At 34.6% G+C, this 8,031-nt stretch overlaps 1 pseudogene; it reads right to left on the bottom strand.

Moving 5' to 3' along the window:
- Window positions 1-2,805: 2,805 nt before the first annotated feature.
- Window positions 2,806-7,679, bottom strand: LOC107460516 (probable NAD(P)H dehydrogenase (quinone) FQR1-like 1; annotated as a pseudogene).
- Window positions 7,680-8,031: the final 352 nt, after the last annotated feature.

Genomic DNA, 8,031 nt, shown 5'->3' with positions numbered 1-8,031 from the left:
GCAGTTGTGAAAGCCAGCGTTGTCGTCAGGACACCCCTGGTTTCTATCTCTGTTGCACGCTATTGCACATGAATCACCTCATTCGACGCTGATAGGTCAGTGCATGTTAGGGTTTCATTGGAAATTGGATGTTGCTAATCTATACTAGGGTTTTAGGAAATGTGGTTGTTGTTGATTTATGTTTAATTTTGCTGAATTCACCAAGATGTTCTCCATTTTGGTAGTATATTGTTAGGGGTTTAAGTAATAGAAGATGCTTCTATTTTGTCTCTGATTTTAATTGTTGGATGTTTCTGATCATGCGAATTAGATGTCTATTTTTGTTGAGTATGCATATGATTTAATTGTAATTTATTAGATATTGCTTTTTGTTGTGAATGGATGGTTCTTACTGAATGATCACGGATGTTATTTTTATCATAAGATTGTTGTTTTTTTTAAGATTAGTTCTGATTTAACTTAATTTTGATTTATATGAAGTTCGGTGTGAATTAAATCATATGAAATTGCTGCAAAAAATTGAACAACAGAGATGATATTTATGAACGAAAATGCGAATGTTTTATTTGTGATATGTTAGTTTTTTTAAATTTGCTATAGAACTGTTCTTTTTCATTCAATGGGTGGACGCTATTAATATTTATACTATTGGTTTAATGATCCTTGTTTTGATTGATAATGCGGGAACATGTTGCACTAGGTTCTTTTTAATGTGATTTGCGAGTTTGGGATAAAAATTAGACTAGAGTTAGTCTAATTTTGCCAAATTTAAAGTTCGGTTTGAGTCTAGACACCTAAAAATTATGCAAAGAGTGGAATCCATTATAATGTATACATGTGATGATGTTACCGTTTGAGACACTTTTGATATATTTTGAGATTTTTCTTGGGTTACATTGTGGATTTTTATAATACTTTAAGAATAGAATGTATTTTATTTTGGTCATACTTTGTATCTTTCTTCTTGTAGGCAACTTGAATGTTTATGCAAAAAATTTTGTCACATATTTCTTATGTTAAACTAATAGATGTTTTTTTTATACTAAATGGATGATTCTTTGAAAAAATCATCATTTAAGAAGGGAATTAACTTTGAAGTAAACTAACCTATATTGTACTTATTAATTCAATTGTTGTGACTTATGAACATTTTTATAGTTAATATATAATAAACATATATGGCTATTCATTTATTGCATACCCCTTGACCATAATTGATTTGTTTTGCTTTTTCTTTCCAGGACTATCCTGAAGAGCCAAGCCCAATATGCAAAAATCTACCTCAGATTTTTTTTGTTAAAGAAATGAATATTTCTTTTTATACTAAATGGATGATTCTCTGAAATGAATCATCAGTTAAGATGGAAATTAACTTTGAAATAATTGAATGCATATTGTACTTATTGATTCAGCTGTTGTGACTTATAAGTATTTTTATAGTTAATATATAATAGACATAAATGACTATTCATTTGTTGCATACACCTTGACCACTTGATAATAAATTTAATTATGGAAGTAATACTTGCTCATAAGTTCATCACTAAGTAGTACTAAGTAGTATGTTGTGTATGTGGACTCATTTTTAATTTGATAAAAATTGTAACTCTAAAGTTCAAGTGTAATAACTGCAAAAAGCAAACCGTGGATAAAAAGAAAACTATTAAAACACTTTGGTTGCTTTTGAAAAAGTAAATAACTAGATATTGTTGTTGTTCTTTTTCTTATCCTTTTTTTTTAATTTTGTTAAATAAGCAACAAAATAAATACAAAAATTTTCCCCTTCTTTTGTGATACTTGTATTCACTATCAATTGAATCATCTCTGCAGCAAAGAATAAATATAAGTAACTTTTGTTAGGTAACTAATTATTTTTATAAAGATCTAAGTAGATGTTACTTCTATCAAGCATTAGGATGTTCCTTTTCCATACTAAATAGATGTTACTTTAACAGAAGCCATGTGAATGAAAACTCAAAAAAAATTATCCTACATAAGTAATTATAAATTTGTCATCATGCTAAAATACAATGAAAGGAATCATGATATTCATTCAACTTATCCATACAATTTGCAACACTGTCGATACAGGAATTCATCACGACCAAAAATAATACAAAAAAGAATCATCCATTTAGTATATAAAAAAATATCTATTTGTTTAACAAAATAAACATCTTATGTAAACTTTATATTTTCTTAGAGGGGGTGAAGCTACATCGTTTAGAAAACGGGTATATCATTACTATATAACTAGCTAAACAAAGAATAACTTTCTAGTTGCTACACTTGGATCACGTCTCTTTCGCTTCATCTAATTCATCAACTGTTTCAAATTTCTCTTCGATCAGTTCAAATTTATCAATCATTTTAAAGTAGATTTTCTGTAATCATCCATCTACAACCATAAGCAAAGACACATATGCAGCCATAAGCAAAGACATATCTATCTAAAAAACAAAGAAACAGCCATCTAATGACAATTATAAAAACAAAGAAACATCAGCAATTATATACAAAGAAACATCTACTTTTAAACATAAAAGACACAATTATTATTCAACCTAAAAGAATCTAGCTATTTGAATCTAGTAAATATTTATAAAAGCAGCCAAATGCATATGGTGTCTTTTTTGTCCAAATTTGGCCATAACTGTCTCCAAAGTAAATACAAAGTCCTCATTTTCAACCTCATCCATGACAAGTGACTAATTCATAAAGTTTAAAGGACTAAAATAAAATTTTAATCTATTTGTGTGCTGGTGGTATAGTGTTCTTTTCAATGAGGCAAAAACATTATATGCTTTATGCAGCATCTTTGAGCTTCTTGGTGATGGTGGCAAAAATATTCTCCTGGTGGAATGCTTGCAGCAATTCAATCTCAGCAACCTGTCTTGTTCCATCACTAGCATAAGTTCCTACTCCATAAGGGCTTCCACCTTTCACTTCTTTAATCTTGAACATGCAATGACAGAACAGAGTTAAGATATATATAAAAGTTTGTTTTCTTACAGTGTTGTTTCTTGTCCCCCTTCTAGCAAATAGGTACTGTAGAAGAGTCCAGTAGACTTGCCTACAAGGTTTGTGGTAATCAAAGAGGTCCAGTTTTGTCAACAAAATCGAAAAACTGGGCAGCCATCATCCTGAACCGCATGGGGAAGTCAAAGATAAGGCCATCAACTTCATTGAGCATCTCAGGTTCAATGATTGGTACATCACTCTTTGGTGATACATTCAACTTATGAAGCACTCCATTAGGTAGTGTCTCAGGTACCTACCCATATTAATATCATTTTTTTCAAATTAGAAAATTTGACTCAAATGGATATTGTGGATATATATACTGGAAATGGAAATCCATATGGTTAGAAATGATATCATATAAAGCCAAAAATATTAGTTAATTAATTAATACGTGCTTGCCATAGTTTGGCCTCAACACCTTGTACAGATTTTGCACCTCTCTTTAGTTGTCTTGCTAGTTGCTCCACATGCCTATACATCGAGCAGTAACTGTCAAAATAAAAGAAATAATGTTGTTCTTTTTTGTAAATAAAGCTGTAAAACTAAAAAAAGGAAAAAACTAATTTTATCACTCATTGTAAATTAATCTTGTATTAAAAAAGAAAGTTCCATTTCATCAATATTGTCTTATACAGTTATGGGTGAAAATATGTAAAGTATAAGATCAAAACCAACTTCACTTTCTTATACATAGTGCAGAATCAAGTTTGGCAATATAAGATAGCTGAAAAGAATATGAAAATTGCATGATCACAGATCACAAAATGACATCAACCCTTTTAATGGAAAATACTTAATTCTTGAAATTTTTATATATCAATTTTAGATGTAAAAGCATCTATTCTAATGGCAAAAGCAGTAATCTAACACAAGCAAGCACAAAAACTCTTCATCTCTAAATATATTAATTATGCTTTCAATTCAAATCAAAATATTCAGTAGTCAAATTTAAAAGAATGAATTATCCTAAACCGAATCCTGATTACTAAAAGTCTAAAACCTAATAAAGAAGGCATGAAAAACCTTAAGCAGAAAAGAAATAAACTATATAAAGAAAGAGTAACACTAAAAAGAAACTTTTAATTATCTTAAAAAGAAATATCCAACACTATAAGAGTTTAATTCTTAGAACAATATCGAGTAAGAACATCCAAAATAAACATTCATAATAAAAAAACACAAGTTAAACTAAAACTCTAAGATGGGAAGGAAAAAAACCCAGGTCGCTGGAGAGGAGACGCGGTTGATCGACCGGGGTATACGTCAAGGCAGAAGTTGCTGCGTCGTCGGTGGTTGCTGCGACGGTGGAAGAAGTCGTGATGGCAACAATGTGTAGAGGTGGCTGCAGCGCGAGAGGATAATTCCCGCGCCATTGGACGGTGGTTGTCGGTGGCGTTCCTTCCAGAGCTGTTTCTTATTTCCTTCGCGATGGAGGAGAGGCAGCTATGGGGTGTCGCCTAACAGGGCGGTTCTGGGTGTCGCGGTGGCTGTGCCAATTGGAAAGAAGTGTGGACGGCGCGGTGGGAGTGAGAGAGGGAAAAAAAGGAAGGGTTTTTGTGCGCGCGACTATAGAAATGAGAGAGAAAAGGAAGTGTAACACCCTACCATACTTAATATTATGCTTTAGTCATAAGACTGAAATAGTAAGGTATTACGACCTCTAGAAATAAATAAATAAATAAATAAATATATATATATATATATATATATAATAGAGAAAGAGATATTTAACTAGAAGCCTTGAAAAATAGGTAAAACAAAATCGCAAAACTTAAAAGCGCAACCATCAGAAAATGTGGTTACTTGCGTGAGAAGAAAACTAAAGTTCGATAACATATATGTACAGGTGATACGAGTAGAGAGCCAAGAACACAGCATAACTAGCTCCTGACTCAGCCTGCGAAGCCAAAGCTGGCCGAAGAACATATACGTACATATATATATACATAATAATAACCCCAAAGAACATGTTCAAAACCCTAGTTCTCCATAAAACCTCTAAGAGGTACATAAACAAAGTATTCTTACATACAAGAGGAGAAACTATACATATATATACATCAAAATAACAAGGAAAGATCCCAAAATAAACCACTTTGCCGCAGAACCTTCAGACGCCTATCGAGGAGCCGTTCGACCTGCATATGAAAACAACAATACAGTATGGGGTGAGAACCGGAGTTCTCAGCATGGTAAAGGTGCCACGCATATGATATATAAGGTCTTAGGAATGCCAGAGGCAATTCTAGAACGCCAATATACGGTTATAAGACTTAAAACTCTAAGCAGAAGCCATAAAAGGGGTATGTTACCTAAAGAATTCAGACCTTACATATTTTAAACCTAACATTAACTCCAAACCAGTCCACCTTTCCTCTGCTCCTCCATCACCAATTAGTTTGCACAGACAAATAAGCAAACAAGGCAAGCACAAGTAACTTACAAGTAATACAGATAACAAGTACAACAAATAGCATGTTATAATCGTGTATGCATTCCCAAATAGTTCACAAACAAGCAATTCAAACAATGTGCACATGATGTATGCCTGTCCTATGGCTATTGATATCAACTGCCATTTACATAGCCATCCCGATATGTTCTCAAGCTCAAAAGTACACCATGGGGAGGATCCTCAAGCTGACATGGGAAAAAGAACGCCCCTAAGCTCAACAATATCCATAGAACGAGTCCCAAACTGACATGGAGAGAAGAGACAGCATCCCAAATTGACATGGGAAGAACAATATCTCCCCAAGTTGAATGTTAAACATGGGAAAAATCCCAGCTGACATGGGGACAATGCCCCAAGCTCAAAATCTTCAATCATTTCTCATAATCATTGCTTTCATTCTCGATACTAATTCATATCTCATCTCATCATTCTCACTTTTACTTAATCCATTGATCATACATTTTAATGTTCTTGATTAGTTAACATTATAAATCCTCAACTTCTTACATTATTCTCTTACTTGCCTCACGCATTTCATAATGTAGGGAATCAATCATTCAAGTCTTAACATCATAATTCATTCACATATACTCTTTCTTCTTATATAATTCACCATTCTTACCTCTTACTTCATTCTCAAGTTACCTTAAACTCCCATCTTCCAATAATTACTAAGCTTACCAGTAAGATCTAAGGTTAACAGGGCAAAATTAGGGGTTTAGAGGTTCAAAACCATATTTAGATCATAAAAATACAAGTGCTGAAAAACAGAGTGTGGGCGTACGCACACATGTGCGCGTGCGCACAACCCAGAGAGGAAGCAGAATGTGGGCATGCGCCTCAACTATGCTAGAGCCACCAACAGAAGGCCTATTCTGGTGTGTGCGTGCGCACACTTTATGAATAATACCAGGTGTGCATGCGCACAGGTAAATTTTTGCTTCTGTTGGGTGCGCGCGCACAGCTGGGTGCGTGGGCTCACATCAGAAAACCTGGTTCTGCTGCAACATTCAAATTTTCAGTTGTTCGCACCAAATTTCTAGCGTCCATAACTTTCTCTACAGAATTCGGTTTTTTGTATACTTTATATCATTTTCAAGCTTTTAAAACCTTCTTTAATTTGAAACAAACCTCATCTTTATAAAAAATTTGTAGAGCAAATTATGGACTACCAAAGTTCACCAAAATTCACTTTTTACCAAAATATTCTAAATCCCACTTTTTACCAATTCACATTCGTTACCCACAAACCTGCAAATTTTTCACATAACAAGTCCTTTTTCACTAACACCAACCACTAGCACATTAATTCACACCATTCCATAAAAATCCATATATAAATTCTAACCATGGTTCTAAAAACCGGACCGGACTGGCCGGTTCAACCGGAAAAACCGGAAACCGGTCCGAGTAATGCTAATAACCGCCTGGCAAAAAACCGGCCAAAAAACCGATCGAACCGGCGGTCAACCGGCAAACCGGAAGAACCGCCCGATTTTTTGCGATTTAGTGGTTTGCAAATTCAGCTGCCAAACGACGTCGTTTTGGCATTTAAAAAAAAAAGAAGAATGCCCTTCGCCAAATGACTAACCCTAATCTGATACTCCCCCCCTTTCTTTCCCTTTCTTCCCCTTTCCCCTAACCTAATTGTTCTTCGGCGCCACCCACAGCCATCAAGGCCACCAAGGCAACCATAGCCGAGCCCGCGACCACCACCGGCCGAGCCCGCCTCCTCGTCGCCACCCACAAGCATCGACAGCAGCCGCGCGACGACCACCGGCCGAGCCCGCCTCCTTCTGAATTTGGTAAGACTCTGTTCTATCACCTATGCTTCTTGATTTTGATTTTCTGAGGTTCTGTGAGCTTGCCTGTTCTATGCTGCCTTTATGAAATTAGATTTTGATTTTCTGAAGTTCTGTGAGCTCGCCTATTATATGCCTCCTTCTTGATTTTCATGATTGATGTTTTTTATTTTGAATATGTTTTGCATTGCTGCTTCTGTTACCTGCTTCATGAAGCATGATGAATATTTTTTGCTGCTTCTGTTACCTGCTTCTGTTTTGCATTGCTGCTTCTGTTACCTGCTTCTATTTTGCATTGCTGCTTCTGTTATGATGCTTCTGTTTTGTATTGCTGCTTCTGTTACCTGCTTCTGTTTTGCATTGCTGCTTCTGTTATCTGCTTCTGGTTGCTGTTTCATTATTTTTTGAATTGCTGTTATTGATTTTGAATATGTTTTGCTGTTTTGCATTGTTGCTGAAGTTTTCTGGTCTTTGGTTTTCTGATTGTTATAGATGGAACAATCACAAAGTAACCCACAGCCACAAGATTCTTAAACTGGTTCATCCAGAGGTAAATCTGATCCAGCTTGGCAGTATTTTACAGTGAAGTATGACAAAAATAACAAGGCTCAATATACATGTATTTTTTGCTTGAATACTTACAATGGAGGGGGGATATATAGAATGAAATATCATCTTGCAAAGATCCCTGGACAAATTAAAGTTTGTAACAAAGTAACTGAAAATGTTGAACTTCAATTCAAAAGGCTT

Source organism: Arachis duranensis, chromosome 1, assembly GCF_000817695.3.
Source record: "Arachis duranensis cultivar V14167 chromosome 1, aradu.V14167.gnm2.J7QH, whole genome shotgun sequence".
NCBI classification, from domain to species: Eukaryota; Viridiplantae; Streptophyta; class Magnoliopsida; order Fabales; family Fabaceae; genus Arachis; species Arachis duranensis.
Note: the sequence above shows the minus strand (reverse complement) of the source record. Positions and strands in the feature narration are given on the sequence as shown.